This window comes from Microcebus murinus, chromosome 2, assembly GCF_040939455.1.
Source record: "Microcebus murinus isolate Inina chromosome 2, M.murinus_Inina_mat1.0, whole genome shotgun sequence".
NCBI lineage: Eukaryota > Metazoa > Chordata > Mammalia > Primates > Cheirogaleidae > Microcebus > Microcebus murinus.
The window spans coordinates 91,735,089-91,741,088 of NC_134105.1; the positions used below are offsets into that span (position 1 = coordinate 91,735,089).

Consider the following 6,000-nt stretch of genomic DNA (forward strand, 5'->3'; position numbering starts at 1 on the left):
TTTTTGCACAGATAACAACTGTAAAAATGAAGTTCAGATGCCATTTTGGCTACAGTATTCTAGAAAGATGGTCTGGGAAAGCATTCTGTTAGATTCCTCCACACAAATAGGTCAGTGTATTAATGGAGGATTGATAGATATTGACTAAGTGCAATAACTATGTAATAAATGCCTACTGTGTTCAAAGGGAATACAAAAGGAAATAAGTAACACCTGGCATGTAAGCTCCAGCAGGCCTGCAACCATATTCTATTACAAACTTGGCTTTTGAAATGAGTAAACAAAGTGTCTATAGTACCGTGAGAGTACAGAGGAGGGGTGATTCTATTTGGTCAGAGGGACAAAAAATGATTCATGAGGGAAGGTGCATTTGACATGATTTGGGGGGATGAGAATAATTTTGATGAGTAAAGATTAGTGCATTTCAGACAAAGGAGGGAGCACGACTTTTGCCAAGAGATGGATGGGGTTCAAATCTGGGCCTGCTGTTTTCTAGCTATGTGATCTAGGAAATCTTATGTAATTCCCTTTAACAATATTTTTTCACCTGTTAGAACGGGATAATAGTTCCTACCTTACACTGTTATTGAATTGATTAAATGTAAAAGGCTTAATTGCAATGCCTGGAACATAGCCCTTGATAAATTGCAACTGTCATTATTAAAAGCAGAAAATCCCACCGGACAGAAAAAGTACATAGTGTAGGCTGGCTGGAGGGGAGGACGTTGAAAGGTAAGGCTGGAGTTAAACATTGGAGCCATATTATAGGGAGTCTTAGATGCCAGACTGAGGAGTTTGAGCTTTATTTAATAAGCAAAGAAATCTTATTTCTTTTTCTTTTTCTTTTTTTTACTAGACCAGAATTTACCTTTTAGATCACCTAAGCAGCACGTGGAATGGACAGTGGGTTAAATGAAGAAGAAAGAGAGGCTGGCATCCAGGTGACTCATTGGAATATCATAAAAATAGTTTGGGCAAAGGGTGTCTGAGAGTGTCTGGTGACAGTGGGAAAGGACAGGAGATGAAGAGGCATGATCGGTGGACGTGGCATAGCAGACGAGTTGCCTTTGAGGTTTTGAAATATCGAGCGTGATGGGGCACAAGCTGGTTGAACAATGGTGCAGCAAAGGAAAGGGGAGCCGAGTATGCTGACCTGCTCTTCTTGGCCCAGTGAGTCAGCAGGCGTGAGCACAGGAGTGGCGTCCTCCAGAGAGAACTGCGAGGGAGGCCTTGGAATACAAGGCTGAGTAGATTTTTCCACAAAATAATATTGGTTGCAAATAAAACAAAACAACAGTGAAAGGTATTGGGGATGAGGGAGAAGGGGCAAGTGCGAGGAATTGGACCAAGATGGTTGCTGAACTGGAAGTGGATGATCTAGCAGGAAGAGGTGAAAGTGAGGAGTTGTGCTCTACATTGGTGAAGCATGGACATCATAGCTGAGAAGCTTATTGGAAAAGATATGTCAGAACTGGGGATGGGTCACTGTTAACATAGTGCTATTTAGTTAATAGAATAGTTTGCAGCTAACCAGTCTTAACGATTCCAACTGGTTTATTTGTATCTACAAAATTCCTCCCCGAAGGCAAGTGGTATACATGACCCCAATGGTGGATTCACAGTTTTGGATGGTTCAAGTTTCACCTTTGTTGAATCCCTTCACCGGAGTTATTATTTTATCCAGTCTAACTCCTTTTAACTCTCTAAAAGCTGCCATAGGTTTTCTAAGTCGTTTTACTTCTCCTGCAAATGAGGTCGGAAATAGAAGCAACCAAACACCTCAACATGAGAAGTCAAGTGGCCTCTAGAAAAATAGGTCAGTGGATAATAGACACCAAGAGGTAATAGATATTTGGTGTAGAATCAGGTCATTTGTGAGAACCCGTGTCGAGCCAACAGGCAAGAAACTTGGTAAGTTTGCTTACAACTCTGCAGATTTGTAAATGATGCATTATGCTAGATACCACACAAATGGTCCAAAGAGTGAACTTGCATTCTGGTGCATACTGTAGTGACACACATCAGTAGAAAGAAGAAATAAGAAAATGGTTTTTTGTACATTTTAAATAATAAGAATGAAACACATTTTATGTGTCAACCACTGTGCTAAGCTCTGAAGATATAAATATTAGTCAATAAGAAGTGGTCATCATTCTTAGCAGTTTCCATTCTGGTAGGTTTCCTTGGCAAATGCTTAGCCAGGGCAGAAAAAAAGCACAGTCAGATATGTGCAGAGGTACTTATAAAAGCAACAGAAAGAAAACTACTGAAAAATACAGAAACTGAAGGTCCAGGCCACAAATCAAATACAGATCAAGGGATACCAGCTTCATAATGAAGCAAAACTGCTCTCTTAGAAGCAGAAATATTTTTAATGTAAGGAAAATCACATAGAAAGCTTCTTTCTAAATGGTGCAAATTTTTTTAATGTAAGGAAAATCATGCACATCTTGTTAGAGACAGCAACTATTTGGCATTTCAATTATTGGAACATTAGAATATATAAAGTTCCCTTCCTCATATACTGTACCAATACAAATATAGCAATTCCCTGCATTTAGTACAGCAGATGTTCTAGAGCCCATCCCAAAGAGCAGAGCCAGCAGTATTAATAATGAGTTCAAGTCTTTGAGGTCAGCCTTTGGATGCAGTCTTGCCCTGATGTCCAGGGGACAGGACAGGGAGAGAAGAAAATGAAGGAAGGATGGTGAACCTCTGTCCTCAGCTTTATTCTTCAGAAATGGTCTCTCCCTCTCACTAAGATCCCATTAAGCTTGAGGACTGGGAAGCATGGGACAGGAAGCAAGTCTTGGGAAGATAGACACAGCCTCAGCCTTTCTGTACCATCCACTCACCAGGAGTCAGGCCCACTGAAGCCTGACATTATGACATTCTGTACTCCTTTCTCATTGTCACTGTGGTTCCTATTCCAAAGATGTAGACTTTGTGTCTTTGTCTTACCTCTACACTGAAAATCACATTATGTGTGTTATTGAAATCCACAGGAAAATAAGGTTTGATATGCAACATTTCACCTAATGGCAAACTACCAGAACATAATTTCCAAATTATAGGCGATATCTGTAATCTTCCCAGCAAAATGATGAATGAGTCTTTCAATAATGGACTTGATACAAAGGCATTCATCTACATGCACATGCCAGAAATGCAGTAGTTCTTAAAATTTTCCCTTTGGAAGGAACACATGGGTTAGTCAATGATATTAGCATTTGTAAATGTATGACAAGGATTAAAATCTAAGAGGTAATAATGAGCAAAAATTGCTTATTATGGTCAAGAAGAAATTATACAATGAGAATATAAACTAGTCTCCCAAAGTCAGTAATAAAATTATATTGTTGTAAATACAGTAGTCTCCCCTTATCCACAGTTCGCTTTCCACAGTTTCAGTTACCTGCAATAAACCACAGTCCAAAAATATTGAATGGAAAATTCCAGAAATAAATTCATAATTTTTAAATTATTCTATTTAAGTTTATTTATAGATGTATTAATAATTGTTCTATTTTATTATTAGTTATTGTTAATCTTTTACTATGTCTAATTTATAAATTAAACTTTATTATAAATATTTATATATAGGAAAAAACAGTACAGTCTATATAGCACTTGTTACTATTTGAGGTTTCAGGCATCTATGGGGGTCTTGGAACGTTTATCCTGCGTATAAGGGGAGACAACTGTATTTGAGAATAGCTAGGCATGGTCATCATGAATATTCAGTAGGGGCTATCTGCCACTGAGAGAACAAAGGTGGAGTGGAGAATGTTATGACATGGTTCACTTGTCTACAATTTTAGGATTATATCTGTTTTTAAAATGGTATTTACCTTCGTTCACACTTAAAGGAAATCAGCAGCCCAATTCTACTTTGTTTTTTTTTTTTTTAAAGAACTTGGAATGCTCAGATATTGTCTCAGAGCGTGCATATAGGCTGCAATGTTGTTACACACGATCCAACAAAACATACCTCTCCCCAGAGGGTAATATAGTAGCTTAGAGCTCTGCTCTGTGGTAACAGAAGGACAGAGTCTTTTCTGAGAAAAGCATAAACATAGAAATTACTTGTATTTTAATGGAATCACAATATAGCGGAAGTGAATTTTTATTACTGTGGCTCTTTTGTGTCTGTAAAAAGTAAAATACATTCTTTAAAAGTAATTTTAATATTATACATTGTTTTCAAAGCTTTTTGGTTTTCTTTAAGCTTTCCCATGTCCTTCTTTAAATTGCTTTCTCCTATCCATTTTCTTGTCCATTTCACTCAACGCTATTGTCAACCAAGTGCTCCTGGAATGATAATATAGCTTTAGATAGCAACAGCAGACAGTGGGTATATGCCTGCTGTATCTTAGAGGCAGAAAAACTAAGATTTTTTTAAAAGTAAACTTATATTTTGTAATAATTTTAGACTTACAGAAAAGTTGCAGAGATATGACCCAGAGTTCCCATACTCTCACCCAGTTTACCCTGTTGTCAACATTTGACATTAACATGGTACATCTATTACATTAAAACTAAGAAACTAACACTGGCACATTATTATTAACTAACCTCCAGATTTTATTTGGATTTCACCAGTTTTTCCATTAATGTCCTCTTTCTGATTGAGGATCCAAATGAAAGTACCACAGTGCATTTCATTGTCATGGCTCCTTAATCTTCTCTGGTTGTGACAATTTCTCTTATTGTCCATGACTTTCACAGTTTTGAAAACTCAGGTGTTTTGTAGAGTGTCCCTCAGTTTAGGTTTGTCTGATGTTCTTCTCATGATTAGACTGGGGTTATGGGTTTTTAGAAGAATCCCACAGAGGTAGTGTACTTCTCATCATACATATCGGAGGGTGCATGTATGCACATGACATGACTGGTGATGTTAACCTTTATCACTTGCCAGGTTTCTTCACTGTAAAGTTACTATTAATCTTTTTCCCTTTCCATAATTTATTCTTTGGAAAAGAGTCATTAAGTCTAGCTCACACTCAAGCGGTGGAGGTGGTGGTTTGCTTTTAAAATACTTGTATGCAAAGATCTGAATGTATAATAAAGTTCCTGCATTCCATTCAGATTCAATTCAATAAACTTCTAAAATACCATGAAGACAAATATTTTGGAGATTTATACGGCAACAATTGTAATCTCTAGAATTATCTATGGGTATTACCATCATATGGAAAGACGCAAACCTTAATCTTTGCAATGATTATAGATACTAAGAGATGGTTATCTTTACCTTACCTGAGTTGTTATTAAAATGATTGCTTATTTTTCTAAGCTCTTTTTAACACCTGATGAAATCCCTGGATGAATTTTCTTCTGAGACTTCTCATGCTACAATGCAAACTGCACACAAGCTAAAAATTAATCTTCATATAATTGTACTCTGGGGTCACACAGCATTTAAATGCACATTGCCAAGAATACCGTTTGTCTGCAGAATCATAAATGCACAAATGAACCACTCTCTTTCAATGGTCATGTATTTATAAATTTTCTCAAAGTCATCCAACTTACTAAATAGCTTGCTACCTTAGATGTAAGGGCATTCCAGTTTATCATTTTTATTAGAATCTCTAGTGCCATAATACCTTTTAAATGTTGGTATTTTCAATTACTGGTTTCTTTTTTTTTTTTCATTCTACTAGCCTTTCCTTAAACTTTGATTAATATTTTATTTGGCACAACTTATATAGCAAACGACAAGATGAAAATATGTTCTTTTCAATTTAAAGGAATTATGTGACTATCTTGCAAATAGGTACTTAAGGTCTTGAAGTAGTTACATTTTCCTAATTTGGTGATTTATTGTCTCTTTGTCCTGATCAAATTATGTCATCAAAAAGTTGTATTAGTTAGAATTGCATATCAACTATTTTCCTCTAAGGTTTTATAAATAAATAATTAAATTTCTTTTTGTTCAACATTCATTGATACCTTAAGACAATGTGCTGGATGTTGTGGGGAAACAATGCAAGGAGC

General features: G+C 36.4%; 1 long non-coding RNA gene across 1 annotated transcript in view; it reads left to right on the forward strand.

Annotated features, from left to right (window-relative positions):
* The window catches only part of LOC105878736 (uncharacterized), an 89,983-nt gene extending 88,702 nt beyond the window's left edge, over positions 1–1,281 (forward strand). The window contains exon 3 of the long non-coding RNA XR_001157454.3: positions 857–1,281. This is a non-coding gene — a long non-coding RNA (uncharacterized LOC105878736). The remainder of the gene's footprint in view (positions 1–856) is intronic.
* Positions 1,282–6,000: the final 4,719 nt, after the last annotated feature.